The following is a 15045-nucleotide window of genomic DNA, read 5'->3' on the forward strand; positions in this document are numbered from 1 at the left end:
ATTGATGTTGTAGTCAGTATAACACTTGTTTGAATAGGCTTCCAAACTGCTTTTCCAAATTTGTCAGGAGCGACTTTTAAGTTTAAAAATAACTTAATGAACTCTTGAAGGAATTCTATAGTTTCCTTATAGACAGCCATATTAAACTTGCTCAAGGCCAAAATAGTTGATCTAGAACTAATCAACTGGAACCACCTATGTACAACATCAATAAAAACAGCTGTCGTTAGAGAAGATTTGTCTTCTCTCTCCTCCTCCGCATCAAATTTTATTCCACAACTAACATTTCGATTCAAAACGTTCAGAGATTTTGACACCTTCGTTTTGTTAAAATGGTTAGATTGTAAAAGATCCACATTTAATTTAAACGCAAATTGCAGCTCAAATTTGCCTTCTTCTTCACAAAAATCTTTAATGTGTTGCACGTCAACCAAATCAGAAGTTAATTTATATTTTTCAACAAAATCATTTGGTAATTGAATGATTTTGTTTTGTACCAAACATTGCTTTATATTTTTTAATAAATATGACCCATCTGCTAAAAAATAAATTTTTTTGCCATTAGCTGAGTTTTGGACATAATTTTTTGTTCCGCATTTTCTTCCAGCTTTTATTCCAAAGGTTTTCCACATAGCTTGATTCGCCGATCCCATATCTGAGGTTACAGAATGAACCATCAAACCAATGGCACTGATTTTCTTTAAAACTTCTTTAAGAACATCAGTTAGAACTGCCCCATACTGTCACTTTCATACTACTTTCATACTGTCTCCAGTAAAATAGTATGAAAGAATTTCTTTCCAGCGAGTAGTAATACCTCCCACAAGAACTGCCAACGCTTTTGTCGCTACTCCTTCATGTTTTGGGAAAGTAATTCCCCCAATATACAATAATCAATCTCAACTTTTATATCAACTACTAACTCTTCCAAGAGCGGCAAATTCCATAATTTACATTAAATCTTTTTTGTCTATATGCTTCCTTAACTCCAGATTTCCCCTATACTGTATTGTCCTTTTTATTTAAAACAACAAAGTATCCATTTTCACTCCTAAACGATGGGGAGGTAGATAAGATAGCACAACAGTTTCGTTTTGTTTATCCCTTTGGGCAATATTTTAAATGTTCCACTTGAAAATTCACATACGATAATTTCTCAGAATATTTAATATTCTAGCTTGTGCCATATTAAAATGCAAATCAAATCATGTAACTGTCTATCGGTCATATGTAAGGACCGCACCGGGTCATGGGACTAGTCGTCGTTAATAAGCTTCATCCTGTACGAGGACTTACGTGAAAATATTACGCTATACACAGTCTCATTGTCTCAGCGGAGTATAAACGAAAATACCATGTAAAAATTAGACGTATCCATAAATGCGTGGATATCCTAATATAAGTGTTCTTGTTGTTAATGCCACTAATCCAAAAAAATATCGTTTCGTGTACGCAAGGTGTGTTTCGTTTAAATGAACTATTGTAAATGTGAACCATGTAGCGTCCAAAGTGTGTACATTTTTGTGACAAAAATGACCTCCAGAAGACCAAAATAGGTAAGATTGATTTACTTATAAAAAAAATTATATGTGTCGTTAACGAAAATTATTCTAAACAAAATGTAAATAAAATGCTATTTATATGAGAGCTTTCCAAATACGGACAAAGGGTAGACGAATTTAGCGGAATTACTCATTCAATGACACGAATATTATGAAATACTAGCTCTTCAATCAAGTGTTGTTTGTGTCTATTAATAGCACAGACGAATAAAATTTCCGAATAATAGATTGCAATCAAATATAACGCACGAAATACACTTAAAAGGGTGGATTGTTAAACACCACTTCTGGCTCGAGGGGCCAATCGTGCAGATTTTTTTAAAGAATTTTTAAAAATACTAAAAATTGCAAGAATTTTGCCATATTTTAATCCATTTTAACGATATAAAATATCAGCTTCATTTCAGAAAATTTTTCATCATTGCTTGCTTCGTTTTTATCAACACTCAGAGCTCATTTTTTTAATATTTTTTTTATAAAAGATTCTAAATAACAAAATTATTTTTAAAAAACGGTTGCTAAAATTTAGCAGTATTTCATTTGTTTACCACTTGGAATTAAATTTATAACTTTATTCTAATCTTTTGTAGGTACGAAATCATGAACAACGGTGTTAAATGTTGTTTATCCCTATCTAACTTTCTACATCGATATAACGAAAAGAAAATGACATAAATATACTTTGAAGTAATAGTTAATAAAAATGAAGACTTTAGAAGACTGAGACGGAACAATTTTGCTAGTACTAACTACTACGACATACGTATCAATATAAATGGCCATTTTGGCGTTAAACACTAGAGTGAAAGTCAAAACCTGGCAAAAACGCAAAATAATATAAAATAACGATTATTTAGAATTTTTAAATTACTACAAATGAATAAAAGTAAGAAAAAATGATTGATCACTTTCCAGCGATAAAACGATTTTGTAATTAGCTCATGTAGAAACTGGTCGAAATCTAAATCATCTTCACCTTCAACAGCAATGTTTTCTATTAAAAAATTGGTCGAAAGTTGTTTCGACAGAACTTCCTTCGCCCTTGAAGTACAAGAAAATATATCCAGCATTTTCGAAATTTTTTTTTTTATTTTAAATTTTCGAAAAAATGGAGTTATTGATTTAATTGATAAAATAAATTTCAGCTAGATGATACTCATAATTAGGCTTCGGATTTTAGGTCGTTAAAAAATGAATAAAAGGAGACATTTTTAGGTCCCAAAATTGACGAATTAGGTTATAAAAATCTTAGTTTATGTTAAAAACCTGGAAAAAATATTTGCTCAACGAAAAAGCATACATCAAAAAAAAATATATATAGTAAAAAAATTTTTCAGTTTTTCTATATTTCAGTTTTGGGATTTTTCAATATTTGTTCTTCGACTTTTCCATTTTTGACTTCTGGATTTTTCGATTTGTCGACTTTTTACTTTTTCGATTTTTAAATTTTAGATTTCTCAATTTTTTGGTATTTTAATTTTTCAATATTTAAAATTTTAGATTTTTCGATTTCTCGATTTTCCATTTCAGTTCTTCGATATTTCAGTTTTTCAAGTTTTCGAATTTTTCAAATGTTTTGATTTCTTAATCTATCGATTTTTCGACTTCTCTGTTTTACATTTTCTGTTTTTCAACTGCCGCTTTTTCAAATTTTGGATTTTCCATTTTTTCAAATTTGACATTTATAAACTGCCAATTTTTCGATTTTTCAATTAATCGATGTTTTAATTTTCCCATTTCTTGACTTTCGAGGATTGCGATATTCCTGTTCTTCAATTCTTTAATTTTTCGATTTTTCAGGTTTTTGATTTTTCATTTTTTAGTATTTTTAAGGATTCTTCGACTTCACTTTTTGGATTTTTCAACTTTTTGGGTTCTCAGTTTTTGAATATTTCAGTTTTTAGATTTTTCAGTTTTTCGATATTTCAGTTTTGGGATTTTTCAGTATTTCGATTTTTCGACTTTTTGATTTTTGGCTTTTGGAGTTTTCGATGTGTCGATTTTTTTACTTTTTCGATTTTTAAATTTTATCGACAAATTGAGAAATCGAAAAGTCGAGACTGGAAGTCGAATAATTGAAAATTTGAAAAATTGAAAAATGGAAAAACGATAACACGAAAATTCAAAACATTTAATTGAAAAACTGAAAAATCGAACCACAGAAAAAGTCAAAAATTGAAAAATGGGATAATAAAAAAATCGATTAATTGAGAAATTAGGAAATCGTAAAAATGGACATTTAGAAACGTTAAAATCGAAAAATTGAAAAATCCAGAAATGCAAAAGTTGTCAAAATTAAAATATGTATTGAAAAATTGAGAAATTGAAAACTCGAAAAATTTTAAAAGTAGAAAAACCGGATCGTCAAGAAATCAAAAATTTAAAAATCCGCCACATTGAAAAATATATCAGAAAACTGAAAAATCGACAAATCGATAAATCGAAATGTCTAAAATTAAAAAAATTGAAAAATTAAAGTAGCGAAATATTGAAAAATCGAGGAATCGATGCTTCAAAAAATCGAAAAATGGAAATTTAAAAAATCTAAAATTTGTAAAACTGAAAAAGGGAAAACCAAGAAATCGAAAATCCGAAATTGAAACAATCGAAAAATTGAAAAATCAAAAAATGAAAAATCGAGAATTTGAAAAATTGAAACATCATAAAAATGGAAAATCGAATAACCGAATAGCCGAAAAGTAGAAAAATCGAAAATTTGAAAAATCCGAATAGGTCAAAACTGAAAAAATAGAAAAATTGAAGAATCGAAAAATCGAGAAATTGATCATTTAAAACATTGAAACACCGGAAAATTTATTTTAAAAACTGAAAAATTGAAAAATCTAGAACCAAGAAGTTGAAATTTCGAAAGATCAAGAAATTGAAACAAAATCTAAAATTTAATGTTCGAAAAATTGAAAAACAGAAAAATCAAAACTGAAAAATCGAAAAATAGAGAAACCGAAAAATGTAATGTCTTCATAATTGAAAAATTAAAATTTGGAAAAATCGAAAGTTGAAAAATTTAAAGTTGAAAAATTAAAAATTTTAAAATCCAAAAACTAAAAAGCGAAAAAATAAAAAGCCGAGAAATCGAAAAATCGAAAAGTCGAAAAATTGAAAAACTGAAGAATCGAAATATTGAAAAATGCCGAAACTAAAACACCGAAAAATTGAGAAATCGAAAAGTCTTAAAGTGGAAGTCGAATAATAATAATGGAAACTTTGAAAAATCGAAAATGGAAAAACGAAAACCCAGAAATTCAAAAACTTGAATTGAAACATTGAAAGTTTAATTTTTCAAATATGACTTATAAACTCTCAATTTTTCTATTTTTCAATTAATCGATGTTTTGATTTTCCCATTTCTTGACCTTCGAGTGTTTCGATTTTCCTGTTCTTCAATTCTTTAATTTTTTGATTTTTCAGGTTTTTATTTTTCAATTTTTCGATTTTTTAAGGTTTCTATTTTTCGACTTCACTTTTTTGACTTTTCGATTTTTCAGCGTTTCTATTTTTGACTTCTGAATTTTTCGATGCGTCTGTCTTTTTAGTTTTTCGATTCTTGAAGTTTTGGATTTTTAAATTTTAGATTTTTCGACTTATGTTTAATTTTTCCATATTTCTTAATCTTTCGATTTTTCGACTTCCTTGTTTTAAATGTTCTGTTTTTCAATTTTTCGATTTGTTAATTTTTCATTCCCGATTTATTGAGATTTGATTGATCAGGTTTTCGATTCATCAGTTGTTGAATTTTTTATTTTGGCCTATTTCTAAAAAAAATTCTAGTGCTCACCATATCGTAATCTTTTGGTAAATAATTTTTTCTCAGAGTGTTTCTGAGGGTAAATGCCTTCCTGCATAAAATTTTTAAACTCAGGACAACTAACTTTATCCCATGGAATATTTGCTGCGGTAAATGCCCTACATAAATCGGTGCAAAATTGCGTAAAATCATTGTCGCAACTAATGTTTAATAAAGTCTGTTTACTGGATTTATTCTCGTTCTTTTTATGTGCATCGCCACTGCAGTGTTGTTCAAAGTGTGATTTTTTTTTCGCACTTAAACTAGGAAACAAAAATGTGAACATAATTCTAGCTTCATTATTTTAAATGTTTACTTACAACTTTTCCACACACTTTGCAGAATAACTCATTGTCTTTGGTTGAAGAAGGAAATTGAAAATTAGTGTCCAAATTATTCCCTAAAACCATTATTTTATTAGGAGTTTAAGTGATCCTTTTTGTATAAACGTTTAAATTAGACAAAAAAAGTATGGATGCTTTATTTTTGTTGGTAAAGTATAAAAGTTGGGATTTATCTGATTTAATGGTTGCATTTTTATTAAACGACTTTTAGAAATATAGATAACTGTTTATACATATGTGTAAACTGGTACGTCTTCACTACGAACAGATCTGAATTACTGGGTTCCCTTACATTTTTAAGAATAGAGAAATGTAAACTACAATTTCCAGATTGCAATGGTTATGGTTAGAAATTATTTTTGCAAAATACGATTTCTCTTAGACAGATAATCTCCGAAACTACCCGACCGGTTGTTGTCAAATTTTGTACGTATATTAAAAATATTGTGTAGATAGTGAAGCCCTAATCAAAATTTGTCTGATCGTCCCTATATTTTACTTGCGTGATGGTGTGAAATAATTTTTAAATATTTCGTATTTGTTCGAATACACATATAAATTTTGACAACAATCGAAGTTAAGTTTTGTCGTGACTGACAAAAGTCGTCACGGACGGCGGGGGTCATAACACGTCGAGAAAATATGAAAGCAACCAATCACCCCATGGACTCGATTACAATACTTTAGCTTACGCCCGGGAAGTAAAAAATAAAAACCGATAATGTATAATCTGATTCTTTCAGTAATTTGAAAATTTATTAAAGTAGTTGGTCGAACAATAACATTCAATTAAATTTTTCCATAAGACTTGTGTGTTCTGTTTAATTCATTAGTTACTTAACTATTTACGATTGTTTTAATCTTCCGCGTTTGTGGACAGCGGAAATATACCCTTTAATTTATTAAGGCAACAAAAAGAGTTGCGTGAATCACCGAATATTCCGATTACGATTTCAGATCTGCAGATTTAAGTAGCCGTATTCGGTGACTTGCAAGATCTCCCGATCTTGCATCACTTTACTTTTTATTGTGACCTTATTTAAAAGAAAGGGTGTTTTTTGCGTTTCGTACAAACGTGAAAGATCTGAAAAACTGAAACAGTAAAGCTAGACGTTTTAGATCAAGGTAGATATTCTTTTGAAAAGGTACAATTAACTTTAGAAGCTGGTGGAGGTCTTTTTGAAAATACAACTGGTTGAGGTTTATCATTAAAAACTGATTGATTTCATACTTTAAATAATGCGTTTGGAGTTAATAAAAATTCCATGTTCATTTTCCCTATTTATATGAAATTGTTAACAAATTGCATCACTGCAAAACGAAGTAAAAATTACATCAGATACGGCTAAAAAATGCATACCATTCTTTTAAAAAAAGTTGATGGTCACTTTTGGAGAAACTTAATTGTTGCAATTATTTTGTGCATCAAAGTTTAGAGAGTTCATACAGATTTACAAACTATTTAATCTGATATACCTACCTTAAGTAATATTTTTTCTAGTAACTTTTCAGTTATTAATAAAAGTAGATAACTACGTCTTGTGAGCTTAAGCGGGAAAAGATCGTAATGGTAAAGTTTTTGTGATGTTTCACAACTTACACGGTCTGTTAGACAGATGATACCTGAAACTACTAGGCCAATTTTAAGTGGACCATTTGCGCTAACGCAAATTAATTTCTTTTTATGTATTTAACGTTTGAATTAAGGTATGTTTTCTGGAATTCAATTACAAATCTACTTATTGATCCCCTCTAGAAAGTTAGTGGGTGTATCTGGAAGATGTATTAAATAAATGCTGAAAATTATGCCCTGAGTACATTGTGCTTTGATAAATACATTTTTAGAATTGTTTATACAGGACACGACAAACGTATAATTAAATGAAACAATTTGTTTTGCTGATTAAATTGTATTGTAATGTGGTCCTTCCGACGAATGGTTACTTTCATGATTTCTCGACCTACCATTTTTCATTTCGTCCCTAGAGTACAAAAAAGTAGGTTTCGCTTTTCCATCTGTCTGTTGTCTGTTGTCTATCTGTGTCGTCAAATTTTATAGGACACGTATGTCAGGAGTATCGTGTATCATCGTAAAACGCGAACCAAAATTTGTCTAGTCATCCCCACCAACAACGAGTTGACGTCTCCTCGAAAATTTACAATAGTAATAAATGTTAAAGATACTCCTGGACTTGTGGTTTATCAATCCGTGTTGAGTTTTTACACTAGACGTTCAGATTTTTGGAAAAGAAATCAAATACTTATAACAACATTTTACAATTTAACTCTGAATTTGTTGTCGTAATTCTCGACTTTCTCGTTGAGCACCTTCTTGAATATCCCGGGGCACTACCTCAGGCGTTTCAGTTTTCATTATAAAAGCTTGATTAATTTACAAATCAATACAAAATGAAAACTGAACTTCACGTAAATTGACGCAACTAATAAACCATTAATAAACAGTAACCTTTTGTTTCACCGCCATAAGCTAATTGATTTTTTTTGTGAGAATATTAATTTTCAACAATGATTTTTTCTCTTTCAAAGGCGGAGTCGTACAAAAAATATTGTATGATGTACATATTAAAAATGCACGTATGTCATAAATAACTATTAAATACACACCATTTTAGAGCAATTATTCCCTTAGGAAACTCGTCTAACGACCTGTTCTAATTTTGGGATTCCTACTGTAAAATAGTCTTATGAAACAGTTTTTTTTTAAATGCATTATTGCAAAATATACTTGTTTACAGTGCGGTGTATATAATTAGTCTATTAACAATCACCTTCCACTGAATCGAGACAAGTGTGTTATTAAAACCTTTAACGAGAAAATTTCGTCAATATTATTTAATAATAATTTGAATGGAGATGTTTTGGAAAGACCGCAATTTGTTTGTGATGTCAGTTTAATAGCAAACTTGACTCTATTGAACAGGTTAGACAGATATCTAAATTAACGTATAGATCCTTGGGATTTGTCATTCGAGATTCTAGAGATTTTCTTGATGTTTGTATTTCAAAGCCTCTATTTTGCTTATGTAAGGTCTCGGCTGGAATATTGCTCTGTGGTGTTGAGCCCAGTTTATAAAGTTCATGTTATGGCGGTGGAAAAAATTCAAAGGCATACTCTTTTCAGATCAGGTTGAAGGACTCGCTAACGAAATAGTATATAAGTTCTCACCAACAGGTCATAATTGCAACTCATTTAAGGTAGATGATAATATTTGTGATACAGATAACTTAAATATCTTTGTTATTAATATACAGTCACTTAGACCTAAATTGTTAGAGTTCGAATATCTTTTAGAGAAAGAAAAAATTTCAGTGGCTGCTATCTGTGAGCACTGGCTAAAACACGACGAAATGGAAAGCCTTCATTATAAAAATTATCATGTAAAATCACATTTTTGTCGCTCGTCATGTGTTAATGGAGGTTCAATGATTATGTCTGAAAAACTACTTGACTGTTCGTCCATAAACTTAATTGTCAATCTATCAATAGAATGCCAGTGCGAAATTTCTGCTGTAAGATTAGTCAAAGTTAATATTGTATTAATAAACATCTACAGACCGCCCAAAGGTAATATTTGCCTTATGTTAGAAGTATTAGCATCAGTTTTTACTAATATTAACACTTTAAGTGAAAATATTTTTTTAGTTGGTGACTTTAATGTTAAATTTAACAGCAATGATCCATTGGAGTCTCGTCTATGTGATCTTTTATTAAGCTATGGATTAAAACCAACTGTTACTTTTCCAACTAGATTAAATAACTGTTTAGATAATATATTTACAAATGTCAACAAATCTTACTATACAATCACTAAAGTAGAATCTTTATCGTCTGACCATTGTGGTATCAAGTTATCAATTAATTATCCAAGCATCACAAATAATCTTAAATGTAATAATAATAATTGTTATAAAATTAGTCGCCCTATTAATGACGAAAGAAAATGTAACTTTTACAATCTTGTTAACACGGTAGACTGGAGCTTTGTACAATCTCAGGACATGAACATAAATTCTAAATTTAGCTATTTCACCAACATCTTAACTGAACTAGCAGCTCTTGCTTTTCCTCAGAAAATAGTTAAAATTAACGGCACTCGTAGATCTCAAATAAAATGGTTTAACAGTGAACTGAAGCAGATTCGTGACCATTTACATTTTTTAACAGATTTGCATAAGTCTATAAATTCGGAAGAAACGAGGAAGGCAAGAAATATGCAACGTCAGTTATATCGCGATAAACTTAAATTAGCAAAAATAAGCTGTAATAGTCAATTCATTGATAATGCAAGCAATAAGCCTAAAGCGATGTGGCAAATAATTAATGAATCTCGCAACAAATTGAATAATGGAAAAACCTGTGATAATAACCAAGGCTGTGACATTTCCTGTGATAATTTTAACACTTATTTTACCAATATTGCTTCCAGTCTGCTAAATAATATACCAAAAACCTGTGATACCCCTTTAAATTTAATGTCAAATTATTGTTCACATCTATTGTCTCTTGGTCTAGTCAACATGTTCTGTTTTAATGAAGTATCTACAGCAGCAGTAAGAGAAGTTATCGATAAATTGAAAAATTCTAGTTCCAAAGATATTTTTGATTTGAATGTAGTCTTAATAAAAACTATCAAGGATATAATCATTACTCCTCTTACTAGGCTCATAAATTGTTGCATACGAGCCTCAGTGTTCCCTGATTGCTTAAAAACGGCCAGAATTATCCCCATACACAAAAAGGGTGACAGGAATGACCTGAACAACTACAGACCGATATCCATATTGCCTGTATTTTCCAAAATTTTTGAGAAAGTGTTGCATACGCAATTATATTCCTATTTTGAAAAAAATTATTTATTTTCGAATTTTCAATATGGATTTAGAAAGGAACGCAGCACAAAAAATGCTCTCCTTAAACTAGTCGAAACATTTAATAACTGTTTTGAAAATCGTGAGTTTGGAATTGCCAGCTTTCTGGACCTCAGTAAGGCTTTTGATTGCGTCCCCCATGGTATCTTACTCAACAAAATTCGTAAGTACAATATTAGTGATAATAGCTGTAATCTGATGGCATCATTTCTTGACAATCGCTATCAAATAGTATCATTGGGAAATATAAATTCTAAATGTCTAAAAGTTCATCATGGTGTGCCACAAGGTTCCGTCCTTGGACCACTGTTGTTCTTAATTTATATCAACGATTTTCCTGCATTCATGCAAAGTCAAATTTTACTTTTTGCCGATGATACTACTTTGATTAATACAGGATCCACTGTTGATGCCACTATTGATCAATGGAAGATGACGCAATCAAAAGCCTGCAGATGGTTCAATGCAAACTGCTTGACCTTAAATCAAGATAAAACAGTCAATATGTCATTTTCATTAAAAAAATCGATATGTGATGAATTTAATAAATCAGTCAAATTTTTAGGTCTGCATATTGACAGTACCCTCCAATGGAAAGATCACGAGGAACTAATTGCAAAAAAAATCAGCAAGGGTATATTTTTATTACGCAATCTATCTTGTAGAGTTCCAGCTGGTACACTACGTACTGCGTATTTTGCGTTATGCCACACGCATATTTCGTATGGATTATTGGTTTGGGGTCATTCGTGCATTCGAAATAGAATTTTTAAAATACAACGTAGAGCGATCAGGGTAATTGCAGGTCTCGGATATAGAGAAGACTGTCGACACCAGTTTGTTAGATTAAGTATTCTAACATTGCCAGCATTATATATTTATGAATGCTTAATATATGTAAAATATAATATTTCAAATTATAATGTTAGTTCGAACATACACTCTTACAATACAAGACACAATTCCGACCTATGTCTCAAAAAGATACGTTTGTGTAAATCACAAACTGGTGTCGACTATTATGGAATTAAATTTTTCAATAAATTGCCTAAGAATGTGCAGTGTTTGTCGTTTAAAACTTTTAAAAATATATTAAAGAAATTTTTAATAGAGAAGGCATTTTATAACTTTGAGGAATACCTGTGCAACAAGTATGATTTTAGTTGTTATATTTAGTTTTATTATTTGTATTTTTTACATGTTCATAGTCTGACTTATGCAAAAACTATATGTTACAAGCATCAATAAAATATTCTATTCTATTCTATTCTATTCTAAAATACTTGTGTAGATTACCAATACATTTTGAAGTTATTCCATACTTCCATAATTCATGTCGAATAATTTCTGGATTGAACTCTATCGCCCACTTGAAAATGTTCCTCGAAACTCGATTTGTTTTTCTTTTTTTCTGATTCAGTTGGTCTCATAAAATCTAACTTGGTTCATACATTTCTTCCTAAAAAGAGTGCAGAAGGTGTCTGTCCAGAAGATAACAGAGTAACTCGATACTACGCCATCTTATACCAAATGTAAGATGGCGGATGCGAACGGTAGTGCTGATAAAGTGCTCTGCTGGGTATGCAATAACCCAGCTGTAAGAAAGAAAATCTATTGTGGTGATTGTGGGGTTTGGTCACACTTAAGTTGTGCAGAAAAGAAAAAATGTTATGATTCCGGTAGTGCCGCCCAAACTTCAGGTATTGAAGATGTAAATTCAGTGAAAAACCTAGTCGCTTCAATCAATTCGTTGACCATGATGTTAGCAGACGTATAAAAAGTGGTTGGTGACCTCGTCGAAGAGAACAAGAGATTGAGACAAGAAATCGAACTGTTGAAAGATGAAAAATCCCATGGGCCATGCGTCCTTTCAGATGGAAAAATTCTCGAAGAAGTTGAAGAAAGGCAGTTTCGGTCTCACAACATCATACTTAGTAACTTACCGGAGTCTCAAGAAGAATCCAATGAAAAAAAAAACCACTGACGATCGCAACAAAGTAGTCAGCTTAATTTTAGCTACTGGCATTGGTGAAACTGAGATACTGAAGACTGTAAGAATAGGAAAGATCTCTAATAAACCGCGACTGATAAAAGTGACACTCTCTTCATCGGTTATTGTCCGAGAAATTGTTACAAAATATCGAACCAGGAACGGCATCTATGTTAACCGGGATTTGACGAAAATGCAACAAGATGTGGCGTATAAGACACGTAAAGAGTTTAAAGAGAGAGTCAACAAGGGGGAGAAAAACATTTCACTTAAATATTATAATGGTGTTCCTAAAATCGTGACAAAAAACAACCATTAATCCTACAGACAAACACAAACAGTCAATCTTTCAAAACTCTTACAGGTATATATCAAAATGTCCGTGAACTTAACACAAAAAGTACTGATTTTTATTTAAATGTATGTTTAAATGATACTGACATAATTCTACTAACAGAAACCTGGTTGCACAACGGAGTAGCAGACAGTGAGTTATTTCCTCCTGGTTATCAAGAATTTCGCAGTGATAAGCCAACTAGAGGTGGAGGTGTTCTAATTGCCGTGAAAGATACATACTCATGTACTTCTATAAATTTAGTGTCACATATACCTGAATGTGAACTGGTCGCTGCAAGTATTTCATTTGGTAAACAAAAAATTACTTTGCTTTCTGTATACCTTTCACCAGGACTAACATGTAATAGTTATCTCCAATTATTTGAGCACCTAGAACTGAATTTAAATTTTTCACACTCGGTGATTATTGCTGGTGATTTTAATATCCCGGAATATGGAAACTGTCTCGATGGTAATAAATCATCATATGTGTTTGACAACATTTGCCACTTTATCCCGATTGCTAACCTGTCTCAACAAAATGCAGTGCTTAATCATAATTTGCGACTTTTGGATCTCATTCTATCAAACGATCATTTTACAGTTAAGTGTCAAGACATGAATCTGCACTAGTTTCTGAAGACCCGCATCACCCATGCTTAAAACTCGATATATTGCTTAAAGGTATGGAATTTCGCTTTGTAGAGAACCCCAATTCGGTAAGTTTCAACTTTCGGAAAGCGAACTTAGAAGAGCTATATTTGTTACTGGCAAATACTGATTGGTCAAAAATCGAAGAATTTAGTGATCCAGATTCCGCTTGTAACTACTTTTATAACACATTGCATGAAAAGTTTCTTCAGACAGTTCCACTAAGGAAAGGTAATTCCAAAAGGAGTGACTATCCGATTTGATTTACCAAACTTATAATTAACATGATAAAACAAAAAAGGCATCACTGGAGTAGATACAGAAAATCCGGACTATTGTATCATCTCGATAAATTTAAAGAACTTAAAAAAAAATTAAAAGTGAAATACAAAGAGCATATCACGGATTTATACTGACAGCAGAAAATTCCATCAAACGAAATCCAAATAATTTTTGGTCATTTATAAATGCAAAGAGGGGTCAAAGCAGGATACCTGCATCTATGACATGTAACAACAACACTTTGAATTCTCCACAGGAAATTGTAAACGCGTTTGCTCGCCAATTTGCTTCCGTGTTCAGTCATGATGAAAACCATATATGTGATCAGTTCTGTGATAATGTAAACTCTGTTTGTAATTTCTGTGATAATAGGTGCTGCCCATCTTTACATATTAAACCTGGCTGTGAATATTTCCCTCTTTTACATATGTTCAAGATTGATCAGTGTGATATATTAAGAGCAGTGAAAAAAATTAAGTGCAATGGTGTCTCCGGTCCTGATGGTGTTCCTGCGTATATTGTGGTTGATTGTATTAATTGTTTTCTGTTTCCCATCTGTCATATTTTTTTTTTAATTTTAAAAACTACATCGTATCCTATTGTCTGGAAAAACTCAAAAATTTGTCCTATCTTTAAATCTGGCGATAAAAGTGACATAAAAAATTATAGACGTGTTGCACTGTTATCCAATTTTGCTAAGCTTTTTGAGTGCATATTATCAGAAGTTTTATATTCGCATGTAGTCAATTTTATAAAAAAAGAACAGCATGGTTTTGTAAAGGGAAAGTCAACGTCAACCAATCTATTTGAATTTACACAATTCGCTTCGCAAGCTCTTGATGAGAGAAAACAAGTTGACGTTGTATACACAGACCTGACTAAGGCTTTCGATAAAGTGCATCATTGTATTTTACTTAACAAATTACTAAACTTTGGTCTCTCTTTAGTTCAACTATTAAAATCAGTTATAATGTGCAGGCGCCAATATGTGGAATATAGCAGTTATCAATCAGAAGAATTTTCTTGTAATAGTGGAGTCGTCCAAGGTTCCAACCTTGGACCACTTCTTTTTATTATATTTTTTAATGACGTTTGTGAATACATAAATTGTAAGTTTTATGTATACGCCGATGATCTAAAAATTGTCAATATTATAAACTCTTACTCTGACTGTTTGCATCTTCA

At 31.1% G+C, this 15045-nt stretch overlaps 1 protein-coding gene across 3 annotated transcripts in view; it reads left to right on the forward strand.

Annotated features, from left to right (window-relative positions):
- LOC135136473 (ion transport peptide) overlaps nucleotides 1-15045 on the forward strand; it is an 80770-nt gene that overhangs the window by 11914 nt on the left and 53811 nt on the right. The window contains exon 1 of one of the 3 annotated variants that reach the window (XM_064065758.1): nucleotides 1297-1556. The exons of the other annotated variants lie outside the window; for them this stretch is intronic. The gene's annotated coding sequence lies outside the window, so the exon portion shown is untranslated. Of the gene's footprint in view, nucleotides 1-1296; nucleotides 1557-15045 lie in introns of those variants that run through there. 3 annotated transcript variants of the gene reach the window in all.

Source organism: Zophobas morio, unplaced genomic scaffold (genome assembly GCF_036711695.1).
Source record: "Zophobas morio isolate AGI-343-1 ecotype UQ-CSIRO unplaced genomic scaffold, CSIRO_AGI_Zmor_V1 ptg000026l, whole genome shotgun sequence".
Lineage (NCBI taxonomy): Eukaryota > Metazoa > Arthropoda > Insecta > Coleoptera > Tenebrionidae > Zophobas > Zophobas morio.